General features: G+C 41.6%; 1 protein-coding gene and 1 long non-coding RNA gene across 3 annotated transcripts in view; both read right to left on the bottom strand.

The window, feature by feature from the left end:
• Positions 1-27604, bottom strand: part of KCNB2 (potassium voltage-gated channel subfamily B member 2) — a 404375-nt gene that overhangs the window by 177413 nt on the left and 199358 nt on the right. The window lies entirely within an intron of this gene.
• Positions 1168-27383, bottom strand: LOC309646380. The gene is made up of 2 exons (XR_014255322.1): positions 6370-27383; positions 1168-6324 (listed from the first exon to the last, which is right to left on the bottom strand). It is a non-coding gene; the product is annotated as an uncharacterized lncRNA (long non-coding RNA).

Here is a 27604-nt window from a genome sequence, read left to right as displayed (position 1 = left end):
CTGGACGTTAATGACTAGTGGCCAGGGATGTTGCTGTACATCCTACAAGGCACAGCACAACTCCTGCAACAAAGGATAACCTGGTCCCAAAGGTCAATAGTGCCAAAGCTGAGAAACCCTGACTATCTCTTACCTACAGGTGCAACCTGCCCTAGATGTGGGCTAATGCTGGTCTGGTCAGGGTCCTCTAGCCAGTACCTTAGTGGCTCAAAGCATTCAGCCTTGCAACTTAGTGTGCTCAGTCCTTGAACCCCAGGGCCTGGCTCTTGCCTCCTCTTCTTAGCCCATGTCCTTGAGTTCCTCCTCTGATTTCCTGACTGATGCTCTGCCTGGTTCAGCAGGAACTGTGGTCTTAGCTTTCGTCCAAGCCCTTCAAGGACTGAAGTTCTGATCCTGCACTCAGCTCCTCTGGGCTGGGACTCCGTGGCCTGCCATGGGATCTTCCTGACGCCAACTACTTATCTGCTTCATTTTCTGCTCCTAGGCCTTCCTGAAGGCTGTCATGATTGGATAAACATGCTTACCTCTCAGATATCAGGGCTTAGGCTTTCTCTTTATAATATTCTATCAAACGCTCTGTTCTGCCTGGTTCCTGGAACACCTTGACTTCTGACCATGGCTAGACTGCCCTCAAACCTAATCTTCCAACCACACTCTGCTTGCACTTGCCCTGACCCTGACCCTGACCCCTAGGTCTTCCTGGTCTCTGTCCCTGCTCTGTCCCTGCCTGTCCTGTCCTAGCACACACTCACTGAGACCTGGCTGTCAGAGAACCTAAAATTCCCCATCTCACGCTCATACTTCAATAACACAAAAACATTAGGCTGACCTCCCCATAATTCATATTTATCAGGTATTAGTTTATACCTAGAGAATCCAGGGAAAAAATTGGCTCCTTTAAAAATCAATTCATTTAATAAAATACAATTTTGAATGCTGATGTGGTGAAAAGCAGGACTCTATCAACGACAACAACAACAACAAAAAAATAAAGAGAGGAAATCACTTTATCTGCAGGCAGGTAAATTAAATATTTAAGAACACGCCACAGCAAAACTGGATGTTTTTCACATGAGCAGTTCTGTGAAAAGAGGCTTAGGTAACCACTGATGTTAACTGTTGGAAAGGTTAATTACATATCCTCTTCCCCCTTTTTATCATCATAACTTTTTGGTAATGCATCCTTTCCTTAATTATACAGCTTCTGTCCATCCATCTCCTGTGTAGTAACTGCAGCCTCAGATGACTTTTCTGGAGAAACCACCGTCCTCAGCTAAAGCTAGCTCTGGTTACATCTCTCAGCCAATGGCTGGGAGCCTTTTTCTTCAACAAGACACAAATCATCATAAACAAATGTAGCTGAGTTCTTATCACAATGGAATGTTTTAAAAATATCATTTGCACGGATTGAAGAACAGTACAATTTCCTCAGAAATTAATGCATGTTGTTAAAAGGAAATGTGCACCGTTGTGTGGTTTGGCCAAGGACTCGGTTCATAAGCTTTTATGCACACTGAATACATATGATCATTTTCGGTGGACTGCATCTTTATTGATTTCTGAAGTGAAACAAGAAATCTCTCTGGCCTTCGTAAAAATAACAGAGATCATTTATGGAGCACTTAATTTGTGTTGGCTAGCAAAGCCTTTTAGACAGATTATCCCATGTAATCCCCACAATGGCTTTATGAGGTAGGTGCTATTATTACCCCAGTTTTACAGATGAAAGAGCTAAATTCAAGAAGTAACTTGCCCAAGGTCACATAGCTGTTAAGTGACAGACACAGGGTTTAAATTCAGTCGAATGACTCTGTTCCAATATTCAACTGCTCTGCTACCTTCCTTCCCACTAATTTTGAAGATTTTATTTACTTCTCACAGTGTTTAGGAACATTTTCTTGCTCTGCTTAACAAATAACAGCACTTAGATTTCCTTCCTTGGAGTTCAGGTTGGGCATTACAGATTGTTCCTTTAAGACACCTTTTCTGTTAAAACATACACACACAAACTCACACAGCCTATGTCTTAATCATAGGAATCATTAAATACCATGAAGGTCTTTGAAGACACGGATGGCTTATGGGGTAGAGAGTTATAGGTAGGTGTCTGTGTCCTAACTCCATTAGTAAAAGAAAAATATTTTTTACTGTTTTCTGAGCTATCCCAGGACTGCTGATGAAGGGATATTTTTGAGTTGTAGCCATAAGGTTAAGCTGTAGGGTTTCTGGAGCCCTATAGCTTCAAGGGCTATTCCTTTTCTCCTAAGGGTAACTAATAAGGGGATTGACCTCCAAGTTGATGACAGTTGGTTGGCCTCTGATGAGATATGGTTAATATATGGAGAGGTTATTATTTTATCATACTTAAGTTTTCATTTTCATTGGGGCCAGGGCTCTCGTATAAAGGGAGCTTGAGCTGTGATCGGAACCCCCCAGTGGAAAATTTCCTATTTAAAGAGAATGTAAGCACCTGAGGCATAGTTTGGAGAGGATGAAAGGTCTATGATTCTCAGCCAGGGATGCCTCACCTGGGACCACCTCTTGCCAAAGCCAGGTTGCCAAAGGAGACTCGGGAAACTCCCAGGAATTCACAGAACCACCTCTGCTTAAGGTCCCTCAGCAGCTCCCTTTCGTCCACAGAACGGGGCCCAAACTCCACAAGAGTACCCTCTTGCAGAGCTCTTCACAATTTGATTGCCTTTCCAACTCATCTCCAACTCCTCTCCACCCTCTACACACACTTCAAGCACCCAGTCTAGCGGTATTCCAACTGAAGATCGTTTCCCTCCACTCTACATTTTTTAAACTTCTTTCAGGAGTGCCCTTCCTAACTTCAAGGCTGAGCTCAAACTTCATGCCAGGCAGAGTTAAGCAACTGGGCTACTATATTTCCATTGTGCCTTGTACATATCTCTGTCAGAGGGTTGGTTAACCATATTGCTGTAGTTGTTTGCTTACCTGTCTGTCTTCCCAGGTGGATAGAGATATTGGATAGAAATTATGGTCAGCACAACATATAGATGGAAATCAGATAATTCCATCTGAAGGCTTCACAAGTTCAGGTACTTTTTCCTGCAATTATCACCCAATGGGACAAAACTGTTAATGAACCATCCCGGGTAAGAGTCCCTCCTGATGGCAGAAGCTGGGCTGCCTGTCAGGGACGATAACGAGGGACGAGTTGAGACCTCATTTCCCACAGTGTAAACAACGTTTGCTGTTGACTAGACACACACTTCCCTCAGTTATACAGAGTTACGTTAGTCTCTTCCTGCTTTATAGATTCTTGGGATATTCCCTAATTGGGAGCCATTAGGTTTATAAACTTAAAAATGCCCGTTGAATTATGCTAAAGGGTAAATGTCTTCCCCTTTAGGGTATCTGCCACAGTTAGTTCAGACTCTGTGCTGGGGGGTTACTCTGTCATTCCTCGTTGGGGAATGTATTCTAGTGTATCTTAGAGATAGATTTCCCCAGAATAGATACTAATTCTGTTCTACTCTTCTGTCCAGCAGGAAAGCACCGAAAACAAACTAGGTAGTTAGTGCTCATTTTCCCCTTGATAAATTTCAAAATGTACTTTCCTAATATATGCTACATAAACAGCAAACAGGAATTGAGTAGGATTATTCTGTGATTACTACTGCGTATTTTCTCAACTAAGAGGAAACATGGGCAAATGGAATTTAAGACTATATACAATGGCCCAAACCAGTGGCCTTTCCCTCAACCTAGAGGTGTGCTGCCTGCACTGTCAACAGACAAACAGACAATTTGGGGCTCAGGACAGAATCTCTACTGAGAAGTGGAGGTAAAGTGGACATGATCGCCTCTTTCCAACTGCTGTCTTTCCTGCAGGCCACACTGCTTGGTTGAAATAGATCTCTCCTGATGCTGGTACCAGCTGTCAGCAGTGGCGATATTAGAATATGATTTCCTTCTTTTGCAACATCACTTTATTCTAAAATCGATGCCACAACTTTCATAACTAATGGATTTTGTTGGTATGCATTCATCTGCTGCAGAGAAAAATCATTGCTTAAATCAGCTTGCTCCAAATAGGATTGACTAAAGCAAGCAAGATGGTATTCTTGTCAAAGCCATCTCATACTCCACATGACATACTGTATTCTAGTGCTGACAGCTGAAGGCTAGAGTTTTGATTAATCCATTTTCCTCTCGTTATAAACAGAAACTCTCTTCCCTGAAGGTTCCAGCGATCACTCTAGCAAGTGTTGGACCTTGACAGAACAATGCTTATCCTCTGGTGGCCACTGTATGTACAAGAGAGAAAGAGCGGGTTTTGTTTTCCAAATCTCCTTGGGCATTGTTGAAAGAAGCTCATTTGTGAATGCATGGGTTTCAACAAACTCAAGGCTGTATTTCATTTTTTCCTTTCATGGAAATAGACAGTGAGGGAGAGGAAGCAGGTGTGCAGTTCATCCAAAGCATGACAGACATCTGCTGGGGGAATCATTTCACGGTCCTCCAGCGAGGCAGCGCCCAACACAGGGCCTGCAGGACTGGGTGCAGGGGAGAGATCGGGGGTGGGCTGCAGGGGTCAGAAATTGTAGATTGATCCCACGTCTCATGGTCCCCAGGCGGAACTGTCCAGGTCACTTGGAAGCTTGTTCTCCAGGCTGCTATTGTGGAGAGTTCATGACTATCTTTGAGACGCTAAGGTTTTGCAATGGTTGAAAGCATCCCAAGTTACCCAGTGGCCGGTTTGATATTGTCACCAAATACAGTTAGAAAGAAGGGAAGGGGGGTGGGTGATGGTGCCCATTAAGAACTGGCTTCATGGTGTGCAACACAATGACGAGAGTTACCCATACTGTATTGTATATTTCCAAGTTGCTAAGAGAATAGCTCTTAAAGGTTCTCAGTACAAGAAAAAACTTTTCTAACAAGGTATGGCGATGATGTTGACTAGTCTTATTGTGGTAATCACTTCACTATACAGACACATATCAAATCATTACGCTGTACAACTTAAGCTTATACAATGCTATATATGTCAGCGATATTTCAGTAAAACTGGAAAACAACTCCATTCCTGTTTATGAAAAAAACAAAAAACTGGCTTCAGTGCAACATGATGAGTTCTACATTTGTTTCCCAAACCTGATGAAGCTATGTAATGGAATTAATGGTCCGACAGTAGAAAGAATCTGGGGAACCACTGATCTCCCCAAGTCCAGGACTCACGTACCATCCTGACGTGGACTCTAGTTGAGGCCAACACTGCATAGCTCAAAGTAAAGCATTGCCAACACCAGGTGAATCTGGGAAGGAAAATATGAGACTGTGTCCCATAGAACTGTTTACCTGAGGCCTGTGAGCTCTATACCTGCTGTACACTGTGAGTTACGGACCTGATTTATCCTAATATCAGAGTTTTCAAACTTCAGCATGCAGCAGAATCAGTTGCAAAGCTTGGTAAAACACAGGTTGCTGGGTTTCTGATTTCTAATCATGAGTTTCTGATTCAGTACGTCTGGGATGGGTCCTGAGTTCCCAGGTGATGCTATTGCAGTGACCAAATTTGAGATCCACATCCTGAGACCTTGGGCAAGGGAATGCTTTACTTGCTCTAGCTGAAAAATGGGGATTTCACTACAGGCCTACATCATCTAAGTTTGAGTGTTTCCTCATGAAAGGGAAAGAGAGAAATATTTATTCAGAAACTCTTGTGTGCTAGATGCTTTCATAACGCCTTTAATGTTCACAACAACCTGACAGACAGGCATCGCTGTCCCCACTTCTTAGTTAGGAGGACGGAGGCAGAGAGGGGTCAGTTCATTTGCTTAAGTCCTTGAAGTTCTTAAGTAATCAGGCTGAGACTCAATATTGGTTGGTTGGGCTCCAAACCTGTAGACCTTCCATGGCATCCAGACCTTTCCTTACACCAGCTTGCTTTTATCTTTGTAAAGGGGATCTTATAAAGCCCCAAGAGAAGAAGAAAAGCAAGACTAGGTCAAGGTATGCATCTGAATCGACCACGTGGCCTATCAGTTCATTTGTCTCAGGCAGAGGCCGTCCAAACTGCTGACACTCAACCCCGGCCATGCTGGATTTCTCTGTTTCTGCCTGCCACGTTGGTAACCTTATCTGCATTCTGATGGCTTTGCCCCAGACCTTGACTCTGAGCTGGTCTCATTCAGGTATCCCTCCAGTCATCACCCCTGGCCTTCGAACAACCAGCTTATCCTGAAAAGGCTCCTGGTGAATCCTCTCTGAGTATCATTGCCTGATGAGCTACCTGCCTGTGATGATGCCACTTAGAATTGGGGCAAAGCCCCATCACACTCTCCCTAACTTGACCTCTTCCTAGTGTGACCTCTTCCATCACACTCTCCCTAACTTGACCTCTTCCAAAGACAGGGACGATGATTTGCTCACTTTTAATAAACGACGTGGATCCCAGCTTTCCAGATCAGCCATGTTGTAGTTTGGTTAATTAATTCCACACAACTTCAGAAATATATGTTCTGTTCAAAGCCCTGAACACTGTGGTTGCCTAATTTTAGGGAGCTGTGGTAGGAGAAAGAAGGCAGCAGAATTGGATCAGAGAACCAAATTTAAATTCTCATGACCATCTATTAATATTTATTGAGTGTCTGCGGGAGGCATGCTCCTTTGCAGGATTCTACCCAGATTATCCAGGGTTTTTTTCCCCATAAATTCTCATTAATATATTGTACATCTTATTTCCAATAAAAATACAGGAAGGTGGCATTCTTTATTCCTCAGGGTGAGTTTCATTTCCATATTTTATAATGCAATATAATGTCATAAAACAGAATAAATGAGCCAAGAATGAACATTTTTCTATTAAAACTAAAAAGATTCATATCCTTTCCTCTATCCTGCCATCTCTTTTGAAAACAAGAGGGAAAGCAACCTTCTCCTGTGCTCCCACTCTATCCCCCTCCTGGCCCCAAAATAATACTTTCCTTATTTTAGACTAATTTCATTAAACAAATGGGCAAGAGCCCTAAAAGTTCTTCCTGGAAGATATTGCCATGATTTTATCCTCGTTATCCAGCTGCCCTTTAATTATCTGGCAGAGCTAGGGCCTGTAATAAGATACTCCAGATAAACAGCGCTTGGCATATTTTAGGTAAATGTCAACCCAGGTTGGTTTGTGAAGTTCTGTTTTTTTCTCCATTAATGTTCTCCCATGGGGAACACCCATGGGAAATAACCAATGTTCTTCCTTCAAAAAATATGGAACTGTGGGCCCAGAGTTTTCAATGACTGCCAACTCAATCACTATTTAACCACTGCAAAAGTACCTCCGGAACTGCAGCTGCTTCTCTGTCTACCTGATGACCTACAACCATGAGAAGAGAGAGTAAAACATACTCCTTCTGAGAGAAAGGTGGAAACTGAGAGGTTTGTGTAGTGAATACAGAACAAGATGATCTTCTTGAGTGCAAAGAACCAGGAGATTTTACTCTTAGAAAGTAGAAAAGTGCCATCTAAAACCAGGCTTGGGTTAATTTTCATAATTGAGTCATCCATTAGCCCTATGATTATAGAGTTGTATTTAAATCTCTGTTTAGAAACACTGTTTTTGCACTTAGTTGGCTCATTCTTTACCCAGCCTCCTCGACTGCCTGGGCCCTGGACTCCTGCCACACCTGCCCAGCACGACTGACCTCACAATGCTGTTTGTTTGCTACCGCACCTGGGCTGTCAGGCACAAATGCAGGCAATAACTCAACCGCAAGGGCTGACGCTGCTACAAATGTCTAGTCTCTGATGTCAACTGGACCACTCTTTTTTTCCTCCTTCATCAGCTTCCTTTTCTATTCTCCTCTGTGGACATTCCAAAACTTTACTGTTTTCTTCCAGCCTCCTGACCAAACTCCTGCTCCCTTTTCCCCAATAGACACCGTTGAGTCCTGCTTTGTTCAGAGCAGAGAGACAGAGTGGTTCTGCTGCGGCGGTCTCCCAGCTTTATGACTGACCCAGGTGATGGCTAAGAAAGCTTCAGCTCCCGGGACTCTCCTTGCTGTGTCTTTGATTCTTCCCTCCATACCACGCACATCCCACAGGGCACCTGACCTTGGCTTTTAGTATAGTGATCTCGGCCCCACTCGTACCCTTTGAACTTGAAGACCACTCTCGACTTCCTTGACTTTGAAACTCAGAACCTCTTGGGGTGCAGCTCACACTCACTGCTTGGCTCCTTCTGTTCCCGGCACTCTCACTTTTCCTCTGCTGTCAGTGTCCCAACGTCAGCATCAGCCCCCATTGCACCAACCCTGGCCTCCTACAAGGAAAAGGTCAAATGAAAATGTTTTTATTCCCTACCCTTCCTTAGAGAAATCTTCCTTGTTTCTCTAGGCTCACAAAAATAAAACAAAATAAACAAAACAAAGGTGTCCCTCTGGCTCAAAGCTCCACCATCTCCAGGTACCATTTCCTCTCTCCCAGTCAGGATCCTTGACGTATTGATTATGCATCTCTTTCTTGGAGTTTCAATCTCTTTCTTGGTACTAATTCCTTCCCTGTAGTTTATAAACACACACACACACTCACACACACACACGGTTCCTTCCCTGAATTCTGCATTCCCCTCCGGCCACCACTGAGCGACTCTCCCCATTCACAGCCAATTTTTCAGAAAAGTCATCTCTACTTGTGTCTCTGTTTCCTTACTTCCTTCTTCAACCTCAGTGCAGTCAGCTTCCCCATCCTCACCCCCACCGCTCTGCTAAAATGGTCTAAGTCACCCTTGACCTCCATATTGCCAAATTCAATAAACACGAGACTGGATCTGGCATCATCGTCTGACCTGTGCATTAGTTCTCTTCCGGAAGTGTCTGCTCCTTTGTCTTTTGTGACCCTCTCCTGGCTCTCCTTCTACCCTTGCAATTCCTTGGTCTGCTTTGCTGGCCCCTTTTCTTCTGCCCTACCTGTGTTTACCAGAGCTCTGCTCTCCCTGCTCTACCTGCTCTCTCAAGACAAACTTGTTGACCCCCAAGGCTTTCAGTATCATTTTATGCCAATGATTCCCAAATGCTAGCTCTGGCCCACCTCTCTCCTGAGCATGTGACACTGCCACCTGGATAGCTCCAGAAGCACAGGACATTCAACACGTCCAAAACCAAAATCAGTTTTTTCTTCCTCCTGCCTTCCTTATACTGACTTAATAGAACTTGGGCCTTATCTAGGCTTCTTCCTCTTTTAACTCCCTATCAATTTCCCCAAGCTCTGTTGATTTCCCCTTTCATGACTGCTTGAGGCTACCTCACCTCTCCATCCTGAACTGCTCGGATCCTCTCTCACCTGATCTACTGCAGTAACTCTCTAACTTAGCTTACTGGAAGGGTCAGACGTCATAGCTAGGTAAGTAACTTAGTTCCTGTACTCTGCTTCCCATTAAATCAGTGGGTTTCAACTTTGGCCAAACACTGGAATCAAACATTTCAAATCAAAGGAAACTTTGAAAAATCCTGATGCTGGGATCTTATCTCCAACAAATTCTGTTGTAATTTGTTTGGGGAAAGCCTAGGTATTAAAATGTTTAAAAACTCCCCAGGTGATTCAAATATGCAGCCAAGGTTGAGAGCCATGGCTGCCGACCACCGTCCACGTGACTGTCCTTGTATCAGCTCTGTGATATAAACCCCCAGCTTATATGCATGTGGGATACTGGTGTAAGATATCACACATGGTAATACTCAGGGCGGAGAATAACTGGGAATGGGGTAGAGGGTTCCAGAAAGCGAGAAGGCAGCAATGGCAGGAAGTGAGGGGGAGCCATTGACCTTGGCAACTCACTGGCCTGTGCAGTGTCATAGGACACTTGCTTGCTTCCTAGAAGGCTGCTACTGCCTGCTTCTCAGGTACTCAGGCCATGGCCCTGACTACACAGCCCAGGGAACGCCTCCAGCCCACAATGGGATGAGCCTTTTCCTAGCACAGAAGCTTTATATTGCCCACTTCTGGGCTGAGTCCAATGTGAGAAGATCCAGAATTTTCTGGCAGTCTGAACTTCTGGACAGGCTTCCTCAGCTGGCCTCTGCAGGATGGAGATGCTGCCCTTTCCATACTCCTCGCCCACTCTCATACTGCAGACGTGCAGATACGGTGGTAAGTAAAGAGCTGGGCTTGGTGGACGAACAGTTTTCCTTTTCATTGAGCTCTCAAGGATGGAACCTTTCTCTTGGCTCAAGAAAGCCAGAACATTTGCTTTATAAAACAAGCAGCCATCTCTTACTTGTAAGTACAAAATGACAATGAAGACCTCTAACTCACATAACCACGTGTTTTAGGTTGAATTGTGCCCCCTAAAAAAAGTACTTGTTGAAGTCCTAACACCCACTACCTTAGAATGTTCCCTTATTTGGAAATAGGGTCTGTAAGGGGGTCACCGAGTTGAAATGAGGTCATTAAGGTGGGTTATAATCCAATGTAACTGGTGTCCTTATAAAAAGAGGAAATCTGGACACAGAGTCAGACCCACAAAGAGGGAAAACGCTGGGAAGACACACAGGGAGAAGGCCATCGGAGGACGGAGAATTGCAGTGATGTCTCTATAGGCCAAGGAATGCCAAAGATTGCTGGCAAACCATCAGAAGGCAGAAGAGGCAAGGAAGGATTCTTCTACAGGTTTCAAAGGGAGCATGGCCCCTGTTGACACCTTGATTTTGGCCTATTAGCTACCAAAACTGTGAAAAAATAAATTTCTGTTGTTTCAGGTCACAGAGTTTACGGTACTTTGTTTCGACTGCCCTAGGAAACTAATACAGCAGGTAATTCTCTCCATCATCAGAGGTGCAGGCTCTCTGAGATGCATTCTAGCCCAGGAACCTTCTGGAGCTGGGTGTATTGTTTGGTGATCTGAACCTCTCCTGACCCCATTCCTCCCCTGGCTGTTCTCTGCAGACATCAGTTCCCTTCTGACCCCACCTGTGGTCTCCTCTGCACTTTTTTTGGCAGAAGTCTATAGAGAGCAGGTCCAAAGGTTTTACTCCTCTCCCTGCAGATAAGGTTACTGCTTTATAAATGATCCTTGCTACCATTTAATGCCTGGCAAAGATGTACTAGGTCTCGCATATATCATCACCTTTAGTTGTCACACTAACTCTATGTCATAGGTAGTATTTTCTCCACTTTAGGATCCAGAAGCTGAGGTTCAGAAGCATTAACTTTGCCAAGGTAGACAGCTACTGAGGGGCAGGGCTTGGGCCTTGGCAGGCCCAAGCCAACCTGGCCTCTGAGAGCTTGCCAGCCTCACCGTGGGCATGGTGACTTCTTCGGGCTCTTGATGGCACAGACCTTGCTTCAGAAATTAGCAGCAGCAACTCTGCGGGCATCTCCCTGCTAACTAATCAGTGACTACAGCCTTTTAAACACAGGCTTTCTGCTCAAGCTGGGGCCTTCCTGCAGCCGTTCTACTTGATGAATGAGCCATGATCCCTCTCTGGGTTATAAAGGACTTAACAGAGGGTTTAATCATTGACCCAACCAAACTTTCTTAACTGTAGTTATGATGGTAGGCCCGAGGGACCCAAGCTCTCTCAAGTCTACCTCTTTTTAAATTGACTATGTTTATTTACTGTTGAGTTTTAAGAACTTTCTATATATTCTGAATACCAGTCCTTTGCCAGGTTTGACGATTTGCAAATATTTTCTCCCAGGAGAAAGTCTCCTGTCCTCCATGGGCTTATAATCTCATAGGAGGAGACAGAAATGCCACCCTGACACCAGCTCTGTTCCTAGCACTGGGGCTGGGGACCCTGACCTGGCCAACCTGGGGCTACCATTCCTATTTTTACTTCATTGAGACCCTGTGATCATTATGCCTCCGAAGGTATAATAACAAAAATTCCCAAGAGATGACCACAGTTTACTGAGAAAAATCCCCAAATAGACATTTTATTTATTTATTATACAAAATTGAAAACCAAAATAGACATTTTAAGTGTTAATTCCTTGTCCAGACCAGTCTGTAATTAGTCTGGATACGGATGTTGTGGCAGTTCAAAAAATTCAAATAATATGGATAAGCTTGTTTCACCTTACACTTGTAAAGCCATTTTCCCAGGAAACAGTGGCAATAGTCCCCTGTCCATTCCTCCATTTATTTATTTTGCATAATACCTGTACCTGAGTCTACAGGCAGTCACACATTTTCCACACCAACGTTGAACTGAGGTAAGTATTACATATACCCATATGCAAATGAGGTTGCATTCCAAATTCAGTGCAAACACCGCTAAAAAACAGCAGGGAGTCTTTTTCATAGAAGCTTAATGGATATAAAACTTTCAAAAAGTATTAAAACGCCTGGATCAAACTCCTTTGAGAAATAAATTGCTATATTTTTAGAGACTCTGATTTATTAGCTGAATAAAGACCTTGTGAAAACCATGCTAGCATAAAGTTACACACTTTTTAGCTTGAATTTGAATGTTGAGAAATTTCCTTTAGGGATTTCACTGACCACAGAAGGAAGACTCCGCCATGATGTAATTGAAAGCCATAGAGTGGTCTCAGCCTCTTCTGGAAGGACAATGTCCTTGCATCAGGACCACAAACAAACCTTTGCCTTTTGCTCCTTCTGTAATGGAGGCTCAGGCTTTCCTGCTTTCAGATGCGCCACTCTCTTCTTTCATAGCAATGGGCCGGTTCTCTAGAGTGTCTCTCTTTTTGTTTTAAATTCAGAACTGGAAAATGAGGTTCGTTTTGTGGACCAGTTTGATGAGTTTTCACACGTGTATGCAGTCGACCATCTGTATCCTCGAGTTCTGCCTCTGCGGATTCAACCAGCTGTGGGTTGAAAATATTCGGGAAAAAAAAATTCCAGAAAGTTCCAAAAAGCGAAACTTAAATTTGCTTCATGCTGGCAATGATTTACATAGCATTTACATTGTATTTACAAATATTTACATAGCATTTACATTGCATTACATTGCATTCACATTGTGTTACATGGAATTATAAGTAATCTAGAGATGATTTAAAATATGCAGGAGGGTGTGTATAGGTTATATGCAAATACTACACAATTTTATGTAAGGGACTTGAGAATCTGAAGGTTTTGGTGTCTGAGGGGGTCCTAGAACCAATCCCCCAGAGATGCTGAGGCACGACTATATTCATATAACTAACACCACAATCTGGATACAGAACAGCTCCATCACCCCCAATACTATCACTTCGTAGTCACACAGTCCCCTAAACCCCTAGCACCAGGCAAAACTGATCTGATCTCCATCACTATAGTTTTGTCTTTTATTGAATGTCATATAAATAGAATCATACAGCAGCATAACTTCCAACTTGTTTTTCAGACTGGCTGCACCATTTTGCATTTCCACCAGCAGTGTCTAAGAGTTCTAGTTGCTCTGCCTCTTCGTCAGCACTTGGTATTGTCAGGATTGTTTATTTCAGCCATTCCAGTAGGTGTCCAGTAGTATCTAATTGTGGTTTTAATGTGTATTTTCCCTAAAGAACAAAGGCGTTAGGCAACTTTTCATGTGCTTATTTGCCATTCCTATGCCCTCTTTGGTGAAGTGTGTACTCAATTTTTTTTGCCTTTTAATGTAATTAAAAAAATAAACTTTACTTTTTAGGACAGTTTAGATCAACAGAAAAATTATGGTGATAGTAGAGTTCCCATACATCCTAACTCAATTTCCCTTATTATTAATATCTTCTATTAGTGTGGGACATTTGCTACAATAAATGAAGCAATGTTGATATATTACTATGAACTAACATCCATAGTTTATTAGATTTCCTTAGTTTTAACCTAATGTTCTTTTTCTGTTCCAGGATCCCATCAGGATCCCACATTACATTTAGTCATCATATCTCCTTAGGCTCCTCTTGGCTGTGACAGTTAATCTGACTTTCCTTGCTTTTGATGACCTTGATAGTTTTGAGGAGTGCTGGTCAGGCATTTTGGAGAACATCCCTCAGCTGGAGAGTGTTGAATGTTTTTCTTATAATTAGACTGGGGTTATGGTTTTGTGGTAGGAAGGGCACAGAGGAAAAATGCCGTTCTCGACAACATTATATCAAGGGTACCTATTAGCGACATGACTTATCGCTGTTGACATTGACCTAGATCACCTGGCTGAGGTAGTGTTTGTCAGATTTCTCTACTGTACAATTACCCCTTTTCCCCCTTTCTATACTGCAGGCTTTAGGAGGAAGTCACTGTGTGCAGCCTATACTTGGGTAGTGGGCTTGAAATTCTTTACAAGATTTTTTTTTTTTCTTTTTTTTGGCCATGGTGCACAGCATGTGGGATCTTAGTTCCCTGACTAGGGATTGAACTCGTGCCTCCTGCATTGGAAGCACCGAGTCTTAACCACTGGACCTCCAGGAAAGTCCCTTTACAAGATTTTTAACCCTTTAGTTTCTTCATTTATAACATGGTAAGGAAATGTTAGTATCTATGCATAGGAGTGTTAGACAGATTAAATGAGATAATGTATATTATAGAGTGCTTAGCACAGGGTGGTTCATTTCCTCCACAGGAAAAGAGCTATATGACTGGGGTGAGCTTGGCTCCCAGGGGAACTGGGTGGTGGGTTCATGGGTCTTTAATTTATTATTATGTTTTTTTTAATGTACATATATGTTACCTTTTTGTATGTGCCAAGTATACATATTAGAAAAATCTTTTAAAGCTATATCACGGTTTTTAGGTCTAAAATGTTATTTCCCTCGTCTGAATAGTTCTAGGCAATAAAAAATAGGTTGCATTCTAAGTATTTATACTTAAAAACAGTTGTGGGCTCATTTCCTGGGATGGGGGGAATGATACTACATATAGAGAGTCCATAAAAATACAGTGATCATTTCTTACTATACAACACACATATTCCCCAGCTAAAAAATCATTTTTTCCATAAAATTCCAGAGAAAAATCACAGGTCAGACTAGAATCTATCAATGGATATGGAAAAGGTCCTGAGTGATTGTAGGTTCAGGAGTACTATGTACAGTATACGCAACAGAATAAACCATTATCATAAAACTTCGTGTTTCTAAAATAAACCAAAGTAAGTCTGATACACTATAAATTTGGTAGGTTTGGAAAAAATATTTATTTGATTCTTTGTTTACTTAATTAATTTATTTCAGCCTATTCACTCTCCCCCAAGACCCGTTCCCTCAAAGGTCCGTAGATCTTTGAAATAAAAAAATAGCTTGAAATTCACCATGGCATAATGAAATATTATAACCCTAAACAATAACAGTCAGCTCCTCTAGCAGATGTGGTGTGCAATCGTCCAGCACAGGGAAAGGTTGTAAGCATCTGTTGAAGCTTCTCTGATAGAATAAGGTTGAGGTACTTAAAATCATCTTAGTGGCCACACTTACTTCAGTATCTTTCTTTTTATTTATTTATTTATTCATTTCATTTATTTATTTTTGGCTGCGTTGGGTCTTCGTTGCTGCGCGCGAGCTTTCTCTAGTTGTGGTGAGCGGGGGCTACTCTTCGCTGCAGTGCATGGGTGTCTCATTGCGGTGGCTCTCTTGTTGCAGAGCACCAGCTCGGTGTGTGGGCTTCAGTAGTTGTGGCACTCGGGCTCAGTAGTTGTGGTGCACAGGCTTAGTGGCTCCGTGGCATGTGGAATCTTCCTGGACCAGGGCTCTAACCCGTGTCCCCTGCATTGGAAGGTGGATTCCACTGCGCCACCAGGGAAGTCACCAGTATCTTTCTTAATTAAAAAAACCCCACCACTTAACACTTTATAAATTGATGAGACTTAAACAAATGAGGAAATAAACATCCAGGATGTTAAAAAAATTATGACCATACAAATTCAATTCATTTTAAATTGAGACAATCCGTGTGGACTTCTAGTCAGTACTGTTTATTTGTTCTCATATTCTTGTTTACTCCTTCGTTGCCATTTTTTGATCTTACTGTCTGTGGGTGCCACCCTGTTCTCTACTTTTCATTGTAATTTCACACTTGACCGAAGAACAGGGGAGCTGAACAAAGCGGCTGATATGTAAATAACAGCTTTGAAGATGGAAGTACCAAATTGTTCCTAAACAGAAGAAAAATTGCAGTTGCTTTAGTTGAATGTCTCAATATATAATTTCAATTGCTTTCTAAAATAAAAAGTATATCATCTAGGTTTGTGCTTTGTACTGAGCATGAGAATATTCTAGTAGGCTGACAATCATCCTGATCATTCTTTTGCTTTTAGAAATAATCTTTGTATTCTTCCAAAAATAAGTGTAGATTTTTAAAAAATTATTATTTATTTGGCTGTGTTGGATCTTAGTTGTGGCACATGGGATCTTCGTTGCGGCATGCAGGATCTTTTGTCGTGGCGTGCAGGCTTCTCTCTAGTTGTGGCATGTGGGCTTAGTTGCTCTGTGGCATGTGGGATCTTAGTTCCCCGACCAGGGATGGAACCCGCATCCCCTGCATTGGAAGGCGGATTCTTAATCACTGGACCACCAGGGAAGTCCCTGGATTTTTTTTTTTTATTGTGGTTCTAAAGTCTTTGGATTTGCAAATTCAAAGGATTTATAAATCAGAACCTAAGTAATCTTTATCCAGGAAATAAATTAGCTTCTTTGGCAAAACAGGAAGGCAGATATGTTAATAATCAAGTACTGCCCTTTAGAGAATCAATCCATTTACACTGTAGAATTTAAGGTGACTAATTCCATTTCTTTGGTCAGTAGTATCAGTTGCCACTATCCGTAATGGGACACTGAGTGTAGTCAAAAGGCCCCTGATGGAGTTCTGCTACTCAAAGTGTGGTTCAAGGGACAGCAATACTGGCAAACCTTGTGAGCTGGTTAGAAATGCAGTCTCAGGCCCCTCCCTGACCTACTGAATCAGAATTTGTATTTTCACAAGATTCCCCAGCTGATCAGGGTTGCCAGATTTAGCAAATAAAAAGACAGGATGCCAGGTAATTTAGAATTTCAGGTAAACAATGAATTTTTTTTTTTAGGACAAGTATGTCTCAAATATTATATGCGTCATACTTAACCGATATAAAAACTATTTATTGTTTATCTGAAATTAAAATTAACTTGGTATTCTGTATTTTATCTGGCAACCCAACAGGTATTTGTATAAACATTAAAGTTTGAGAAATAGGATAAGATCTATTTTTTCCCCCTAAAGATATTTAAATATTTGGGTTAATTCTAGGACTTTATATAATTATTAATACATGAGTTGTGTCAAAGCTAAATGAAGGAATTTTAAAAATAATCTTGATGCTAAAGGACCTATGACTAAGAGATCCCTTCCTAACCCCATGTAATAAACCACATTTTCTACTTTCTGTATTTGATGTGTTGACATTAGGGCCCTGCTGACCCTGGAAGAGTGCCCCTCCCAGGGCTAGCTCATTCTCAGAGATAGCAAACAAGTCCCCTAGGAGTGCACCTTTCATATGTAAACTACCCAATCCAGAGAGCACACCCTAACCACATCCATTACCCAGATTTACACTCTGGGCCACTATTCTGCTCTAATCCCCCCTGGGCCATATGCCCGACTACTAAGGATAGCCCCCAAACCCAAGTGCCTGCTGAAAATATTCAAACCATCCATCTAAGCCTGCTTGCCCTGCCTCACCCAGTCCTTCCAGTGGAAATGACAATAAAGACACTTGCCTATATTTCCTCCACTCCCTCTGCCTCCTGACTGACCCTGGTGCTTCCCCAGGTGGCCCTGAATGGTATGCTGTGCCTCCTGTTTCTTGGGGTCTGTAAGTATAAAAAACTTTTTCCCTCATGACAATTATTTTCATGTCTGTGTGTCTTACCATACCTGATTTAAACAAATTCCAGGTACCCTTTTAAAACACCCCACTAACCCCTTAAGATGATATCACATTTCCCCTGGAATTGTGATCAAATAAACCTTTACTTGGAATGGCCTGGAATGATAAGGAGGGGCATTAAACTGAGGTTCCAAGATAATAAAATTTAGCTAGAAGAAAATTCAGTTTTCTGGATGGTTAGTCTACACAATGCTTGGAAACATTCAGGTGATTCAATTTTATGACTTTCCATCTAGAAGTCAGCTGTCATGTGGCCATAATATTCCATGGAGTTCTTCAGGTCAAAGTAGGCCTAGCAACCAGAGAAAGATATATTGCAGCTCTTTCAGAGAGTGGTGTCATCGTTCAGAGGCTACACCTCACAGCTGTCCCATATGTTGGGAAATGGGGGAGGCAGCATTTCTGTGCACTGCTCAAGGTCATCTGGAACACTGATACATAAGGGCACACATCTCCTAACCCATTATGCAATAAGACATGAAGTTCTTTACATCATCTTCCCACTGAGTCACCCAGTTTTTGTCGTCATTTGTTGTTTTTTGGTGCTTTTTGCTAGTACACAAAGAAAATTTTGAAAAGTCAACATCAGGCTCTGATTCTAAATGTTAAGGACATTGAGATTCTATTTACGACCGCTTTCAATTGGACAAAAGGATGAGCTAGGGTTGCCTTTTTCTCAGTGTTTTCCATGATATTTTTGTCATCTGCACAATGTAACATTTGCCAGGCATAGGCAAATATCCAACTTGCACTCAGTAGAGGACAGAATAGAATCATGACCCTTGTCAGCTAGGAAAAGGAAGCACACAGAAACACTGCTTGGAAAAAAAGAGTGTGAGGCCTAGAGGTGGGCAACATGAATCTATAATACCTTTAAAATGATGCTTTTCCATGGCTAAAAAATTCAAGCAATGAGTACTGCGTCTTCCTTCCTCAAGCAGCTGTACCAAATTGTACTGAGGACTGTTACACAGAGTGGGTGATTAATTACAAATCTGATTTGAGGGGTTCCACTGTGTAAGGAAAAATTTGAGTGGACTTTGTCCCTGGTTCTTGGGAGGGAGCTTCTAAACCCCGAGAATCTCCAGTGTGATAGGAGTGTCATTGTTGTTTTTCATCATGAGCCCCTCAGACCATACTTAAGAGTTAATGCTAATGAGGTGACTCAGGATGGATCATACCAGAAAGACCGACCATGTCCTTAGAGGGTTGAAGCTTTGAGCCACGTGATATCAGATCTATTCCTGGAGAGGATTGGGAGGCTGGAAATTGAGTGCAACCTCCCAGCCAATAATTCGATCAGTCATACCTGCTTAATGAAACCCCAATAAAAACTCTGAACACTGAAGCTTGGGTGAGCTTCCCTGGTTGGCAGTTCTCTGCATATTGTCACACATCAATATGCTAATTGGGTAATGCATCCCTGAGGATAACAGAAGTTTCGTGGTTGGAATCTTGTCAGACTTTGCCCTACGTGTCTCTCCCAATTTTTATTCTTTTGCTATAATAAAACTATAATCGTAAGCACAGTGCTTCCAGTGAGTTCTGTGAGTCTTTCTGGTGAATTATCAAATCCGAAGGGGTAGTGGGAAAGCCTGAATTTGTAGCCAGTTGATCAGAAGTGAGGGTGGCCCTGGGGATCCCCAAATTGGTGGCTGGTGTCTGAAGTATCCAGGAATACAGATGCCCTCAAATATTAATATTCATCCTCTCTCTCATTCCCTCCCTTCTAATGAACACTATACATGTATTTAGGATAGAAACTCCTCATTACACATTTATTTTTATTAATGCAGTTTTCATGCGTGCTCACTTCACTCCAATTTTGCCAAGGATTCGCTTAGTTTCTTTTCCTAGGTGGGTGGGTAGTTGGCACCAGATCTTTCTGGATGGGGGAGGGAAGGGATCCCAGTATGCCTATTGAATTCAGAAGGTGAGAGACAAGCCGTGGTGGCAAAGTGTTGCCTTCTTTTCACCTGTGTTCCAAGTCTCCTCAGACTCTGTCAAACAGGACCAAGCAGCTGGGTGACGCTGGCAGGATCTGCAGCAGCGCAGGGACAAGCTAGCAGGTAGGATCAAGTGAGTCAGCCTACAAGACTACCGCAAACAGAATAAAACTCAACCAACTCTCATGGCCAAAGGGAACTTAGGATCTGGCTTAGCTCTGTGACTTCCTGTCATTGTGCGTTAGGCTCCAGCCACATCGGCCCCCTTCTTTCCCCTCAACCACTCTGAGTCTGTTCTTGCTTCAGGTCCCTGGCAATTGTTTTCTCTCTGGAATGCTCTTTCCTTGCGACTCATATAGTGGCTCCTTCTCAGCGGGTCCATTCCAGCTCCAATGTCACTTCCTCCCAGAGGTATCCCTGGCCATACTTGATAAAGCTCGCACGTCGGCACGGAGTGACAAGGACTCTACCTATCTTGTCCACACCGAATCCCTGGCTCACAGGATAGCAAGTAGCAGCTATCAGTGGATTGAGGGCTGAATGATGAGCATTCACCAGCTGCTCTCGCTGTGGGACGTGGGGTGAGACCTATAGGAGATGTCCAAGATTCATTTCCTCGCTTAAGGAACTGTGGAAACTGAGTCACACGTACATGTGAAATAGAGAGCTCCAGCCATTTCTGTGGCTGCTTCTGCTCTCCAAGAGTTGCTCAAGGTTGTGCCCTTGGTCTTCTCGTCTGTCTTCCTGCCTCATGGATCTAGCCTTGCCCAGACTTCAAACAGTACCCCTATGCAGCTGATTCCTAAACTGCTCCTGACAATCTTAGCAAAAGATGATAGGCCTTTTTTTCTTCCTTCCTCCCTCTCTCCCTCCCTCCCTCTCTCTCTCTCTTCCTTTTATTTTTAAAAAATTAACATTGTCTCCTGGGAAGCATAAATTAGAGGTCAAAAAAAAAAAAGAATATAAAAACTGATAAGGAGGGCTTCCCTGGTGGCGCAGTGGTTGAGAATCTGCCTGCCAATGCGGGGGACACGGGTTCGAGCCCTGGTCTGGGAAGATCCCACATGCCGCGGAGCAACTGGGCCCGTGAGCCACAACTACTGAGCCTGTGCGTCTGGAGCCTGTGCTCCGCAACAAGAGAGGCCGCGACAGTGAGCGGCCCGTGCACCGCGATGAAGAGTGGCCCCCGCTTGCCGCAACTAGAGGAAGCCCTCGCACAGAAATGAAGACCCAACACACCCCAAAATAAACAAATAAATAAATTTATTTAAAAAAAAACTGATAAGGAAATCGAAAAATAATGTATGGGAAAATAAGATTCAGGGCTTCAAAATTTACTAATCTTATACCATGAAATATAGGGCCATATTACCTTATGGAAAAAGATTTATGGTGTGATTATTTTCCTATATTATTCTTAGGGCACAGCTTCATCAAGATTTAATGGAAGTGATGGATATGTTTTAAAGTATAGTTGTATTTGTATAATAATAAGTAAAACTTCAGGGAATTTGATAGTATGTATACAAAATATCATAGTTGAGCTGTAGTGTTAAAGGCAGAATAAATACCAATGGTTAGTTGCCTGTCTCAGAAGAAAAATATAGAGAAAGCAAAGAACTTAAAATGAATTAAAATTTATCCAATTTAGAATCAAATAAAAATGCCATAGGCCCAGTGCCAAGGAATATTCTTGGATTGGAATTTGTTCAACACCCTAAATTTAACCAGCTGCAATTCCTTTCTAAGTGGCATCCAATACAACTTTTTGAAATAGAGGGTGTGCTTTTAAAGGGAAATTGGTATGAAAAATGAAACAAAACCTCCCTGGAATATTTATTCTTTAAGATAAACAGATGCGGTTTTGTGTTTTTTTTTCATTATATTCAACATATATTACAGAAGATACAGGTCGTAGTTAGGAATGACATAAAAACGAGCAGTCATGTGTTTTCATCCTGGACCATAAATGCCCAGAATATTGCCACACATTTATAACCTGTGTTGTGGACGGGCAACTTTAGTGTCATCTGGCTGCTCCTTGCTGGGAGGGGGAATCAGCCAGCCAGAGAGGCAAAAGGCCAGCTTGCTTTTGCCCCTGGCTCTGGAATGTCCTAGGGTAGGGTGGGAAGTGTCATCCTTGGTAAGTAAAAATTCCCGGGCTGCACCAACCATGGGTACGAAGTCTTAATTTATTCCTTACGGTGTTAGGAACACTAAGTAAAGATAATCTCTAACCTAGCCAAACTATTTTTCAAGTGTGAGAGCAAAACACATTTTCAGAAAGAGACTGCGAGAATGATTATTACAGACCTGTACTTGAAAGAACTACTAAAGAATGTACATCAAGAAAAGGAAACCTGAACACAGAAGGAAGGAATGGGATTCAAGGATCAATAGTGACAAACTGCTATGTATAAAATAAATAAGCAACAAGGATACGTTGTACAGCACAGAGAAATACGGCCATCATTTTGTAATAACTTAAAGTGGAATAAATCTACAAAAATACTGAATCACTATGTTGTACACTTGAAACTAATATAATATTGCAAATCAATTATACTTTAATAAAAAAAAGGATCAATTGTGAACAAGTATTTTTTTGAACTGTGGCAAAATCTAAAGTAGTCTTAATTGAAGCCATAATCACAATGCAAGGTAAAAACAGGGCAGCAAAAACATGCACAATTTTAAATATAAGCACAGACAAGAGCATCACTGATTCTGTCCATGGAGTTAAGAAAGAGGTGACTTTTGAATTGAGAATCAAAGGATGAGCAGGGATGTAGCAGGCAACAAGAGGAAGAAGGAAATTTTTAAAAGTAAATCTCCCAAGTATGACGGCATGTGGCACTGTTCTAGAAATGGCAGAGTAGCTCACAAACCGGATGTTTGCTGGAAAGTGGCAGAATAAAGGCTGGAAAGGCAAGCATGAAATCTGGTCTCCTTCCTCTCAAACCAATGTCATCAGAGTCAGCTTGTGCAAAACGCCAGGTTACAACCAGAACTCTTAGGGAGATATAGAAAACATATGAAGTTGAAACATAGTGTTAGAAATAATAACACCAAATTTCATTATTTGGGAGCTTTATTGTCAGTTATTTTAAATAGTCATTTTACTATTTTCAAAAGATCTCTGCTCTTTTTCTTTCCTCTAGATCCCATGGGAGTTTATTATCCCTAAGACTCTACTTAAGAGGTAGGAAAGTTCTCATTTATTGAGGTGATTTTTCCATTTTCATAATCAAAATGAAACTGTACTTCAGCTCACAGTTAGAAAATGGACCTGAAAACTGACCATGTCTTGAGAAGAGAAAAATATATCGATTCAAACCAGTAAGAGATCTAAGACATCAATTAAAATATCTAGAATGAAGTTATAATATGCAGGATGCAATAGCCCATTGAACAATTTAGAATTCGTTTTCCTCTTGCGGCAAATGCTACCTGTCGAGATTCAAAAACATCTAGTCACATAAATTCCAAAACGCTTTACTTAGTTGGAAGAACTGATGAATACAAGATCTTCTGAGAATTAAGTTAGGTATTTAGGATTTAAAGATAGTCTGAGGGATTTTCTTTAGCTGTAATTTTTATTGAAGCACTCCAAGGAGAATGCATGGCTGGCCAAGTATATTGTGAGAAAGGTCAAGTTTGTGTTTCTCCGTCCGAGCGTTGTTCTGCTCTATCCTTTCCTTTTGGCAGCCATTGGTTCGTGGTCCTCTCATATCTCCCTGCCCCAGCCCCAAGAACTTGCTTGCTCTTTGAGAAAATTTTTATGAACATTATTTATATTAGGTCTGAATGATTACTAAGGCTTAATCGGGTGTCCTTCCCTGTCGTATTTACTTTGTATTAGGGGACAGTGCTCTAAATTTCTTATTGAAGAATTTCAGGCATTAGCTAGTGGGTTGGGAGGTGAATCTTGATCTGGGGCATTCCAAGAGCCTTAGTATTCAACACTTAAGTCCCTGCTTATAGCTCCAAACTTGAAATCTGGTTCTGAACCTGTTTCAGAAAATGATATCCTATAAGCTCTTCTGGGTCAGTGTCAATAAAAATAGTACCTGTTTGGCATGACACAATTTCAAATGTCATACAAATATGTTGCCTTCAACTTGATCTAAATTAAATCACCATTTGAATATTATCCAACCTCAAAGAGTATCAAGATCAAACAAATGATGAGAGAAGATGAAAAACACGAGTTCACGGGGAAAGTTGTTTTGTTTTTGTTTTTTTTTAAATAGGCAGAGTCTAAAACCCTCAAAAGATGAGTACTTACAAAAGGATACTCATGAAGTCACTAAGCCGGGCCCAAAGTATAGCTGTCTAGAAGCAGCGTACTGCTCCAATCGATCAATCAATCAATCAATCAATCAGTATTTTCTTGTTGAATGTCTGTTTTGTCTATAGTATTATACATGGCACAGTTTGATGCGGTTTCTCTCTTTTGTTTATCTGGAGAGATAAAATTCTCGTGAAACAACTGGAGAAAAAATTAAGGGGTGAACTATGTGGTACTGATAGAACTGATGATTGATTATTCTTTCTGTTTTTTCCAAGGCTCCCTTTTATTTGCAGGACAAAATCCAAATCCCATACCAGTTTTAGGGAACTCGTTTTATTTGGTCCCTGATTATTTTTCCAGCCTCATCTTCTGGCACTTTATTCCCTGAACCCAAAGCCCCAGCCCTACCAAATCATATGCAACTTTCCAGATTTATCATCTTTCTTTTTGCACCTCCAGGCCATTTCCTCTGCTTGAAATGCATTCCCACTCTCTTTTGCTTAATTCCTACTCATCCATTTAAAAGTCTCCTCTTGGGGGAAACTCTCCTCTCACCCTAAAAAGTTTCGTGCTCCTCCTTTTTGTTTCCAAGTATCTCTGTCTTTAACCATATGATAGCAATTTCACACTGTATTGAAATCTCTTATATATTTGTTTAATTCCCTTATTATCCTAGTTTTTAAAGTGAGGATGTGGATCTGAACCTTATTAACATTTGTGTCTCTAGTGCCTAATGTGAAACCTAGGCATACAACAGGTGCTTAATAAATATTTGTTGAATGAATTCCATTGTGAGGGTGGTGGCAGATGGCAGGTAGATCTTCTTCAGGAGGGTTGAAAGATGTGACTACAAGAAAAAAAATTATAGAGCCCAATAGGGTGGAGTAATTATGGGATGATGCCTATGAAACCATTTTGGGAGATAGGTGAGATAAACCTATCTACTAAATATCCCAATATGTCCTAAAGCCAGAACCTATCACTTCATATTTGAAAGGCAAATTTAAAGAAAACAGAAAAATGGATCTTTTAACCTTAATAAGTGGTATAGTTGGAATATGTAAATAATTTTTAAACTATTAAAACTAGAGATGATTATCCATAAAGAATACTTTAAAGTTATATCCTTTCTAAATGTGATACCAGGGTGAAAAGCACATCCTATGCCATCATGTTCTTAGATGCCCCTATTGAAGAAACACTCTATGTTGGGTTACAACACTGATGTAATTTAATATGATAAAACTATTTTTAACTTAATTCTTGGTTCAGTGTGTTGTTCTTTTGCCAGGGAGTCTCAGACTTGACTCTGTTTGCCCTGTTACTGAGTTGCAAAATGATGCCAAAGCAACCAATTAATCTGTATCACCATATGCTGGCTGTGTACAATCACAGCAGGACAGCTAGCGGTGAGCTGGGAGTGGTTTGCTTTTCTCCCAGAGATTGGTGGAGGGCAGGCAGGGCTTCTTGTGAGACCTCACCATAATGCATCCCTGTTTCCAACGGCCAGGGGCTGGCTCTGAAATGGAGAAGTAAACCCTGGGGAGAGCTGAGAAAGGAGGAAACAGACTTGGGGCCGGCAGGTGCTGTATTAGAAGACAACTTAGACAACTGCTCTTTAAGCATCAGGAAACAATCTTACAAGTCACTTCTGGTAGAATGAGCAATCAAGTGAGGATGTGATAATCAACTCCCAGAAGGACTTCCTGCCCAGAGTCAGAGCTCAGGGCGAGTTGCACGGGCCGGTACACACTTTTAATAAAAAACAGTAAGCTACACGTTTGTAGTTTAGAATCTGTAGGTAGTTATTTCCTCTAAAATGAGGGCTCTTAACCATTTTTTGAGGGGTCATGAAGCTTCTGGGAAGTTGATGGACTGCATTCTGGGGAAAATGCACGATTCCCCACATACAGAACACTGGATACCCTGTCCCCCCTCCTCAGAGAGCCCCTCAAGTTGAGAACTCTTTAAAGAAATCTATGAAGATTGTATTTGTTTAAAGTTTGTCAATTTGAGAAAGGGAAATATTTTTGGCATAAATAGTCTGAAAATTCTTGATTCTAAATCCGTGGTGCATGCCTGCAGTGAGTAAAGGGCTGCCATTTTGAAAAACAGGAAAACCCCTCACCTCACTCATTTTTTAGTGGCACCCAATAGAGGTGCTTCTAAATTGCAGTAAAAATGTCATCAAAAGTAAGGAATCTGAAAAACGAATGCTATGAGTTAATAGCTACATAAAAATCCAGTACTAAGATCTGTATATTCTTCTGAGGAGAGGGAATCCAAACTATTGTCTGTTCTTGGACCTACAGCAGGACAGTTCTCCACAAATGTCATTCCAAACCCACTTCCATTTCTATGTGCAACTGCTAGTTAGTACTAATTAATTTACTAATCTTCCCATCCTATTGCAGAGGACCTGATTTATGACTCATAACTAAGGTCACTGTACCTTCCATGCTGTCAGGAAGTTGGTAATTATAATAGTTGAAACTAAACTTTGAATCTGGCTATCTACTAGAAAACATCACAGAAAGGATCTACATTCTCTTTAAATATGCTATTGAGAATATTTGTTTTCAACTAATTTGCATTCATGAACTCCGGCTAAGTAGGCATGTTTACAAGCTGTGAAGGTGTAACCTTGTCTCACAGTAACTCTGAATTGAAGCCAAGATTTTAAGCAGAATAGGCAACTGATTTTGCCCATAAGGAGCATTCATTACTTAATATAGTTGGCAAAATCCATATATTATCAATCACAACTAATAGTCCTTATTTGGAATGCAAGCACATTGTTATTTATTTAGCTCAGAAATTACTTGCAAACTCAACTATAACCCAAACTTATGTTAGGAATCAGCTGCAAGTATCATTAGATTCTTGCATAAAAAGTCTATGATGCTTAAATATCCCAAGAAAAATACTTTTTACTGATTATAAAGTATATTCTAAATAACTTTGGTTTTTTGTATGTCTAGTCACACAAACAACCACAATAGAAAAGCAAAAGAACAATAACGACTGCATTTCAAATATTGCACAACTGTGTAACTGGCTTACTATGTAAATTATACAAATGTACGTATAAGTATATATGAATATTTTATAATATATATATATGCAGTTGAGGTCTACTGCAGCAGAGTTCTCCCAAAGAAATCTCTGACATTAATCAGAAATAACTAACCATTCGGGACTTCCCTGGTGGCGAAGTGGTTAAGAATCCGCCTGCCAATGCAGGGGACATGGGTTCGAGCCCTGGTCTGGGAAGATCCCACATACCGTGGAGCCACTAAGCCCGTGTGCCACAACTACTGAGCCTGAGCTCTAGAGCCCACGAGCCACAACTACTGAAGCCCCCGAGCCCTAGAGCCCATGCTCCGCAACAAGTGAAGCCACCGCAGTGAGAAGCCTGCGCACCTCAACAAAGAGTAGCCCCTGCTCGCCGCATCTAGAGAAAGCCTGCGCACAGCAAGGAAGACCGAACGCAGCCAAAAAAAAAAAAGAAATAACTAACCATGTATAGTATGTTAACTTGGCTCATTTGTGTGTTTTATTTT

Source organism: Balaenoptera physalus, assembly GCF_965194825.1.
Source record: "Balaenoptera physalus genome assembly, chromosome: 17".
Classification (NCBI taxonomy): Eukaryota; Metazoa; Chordata; class Mammalia; order Artiodactyla; family Balaenopteridae; genus Balaenoptera; species Balaenoptera physalus.
This window is presented reverse-complemented; position numbering and strand designations above follow the sequence as displayed.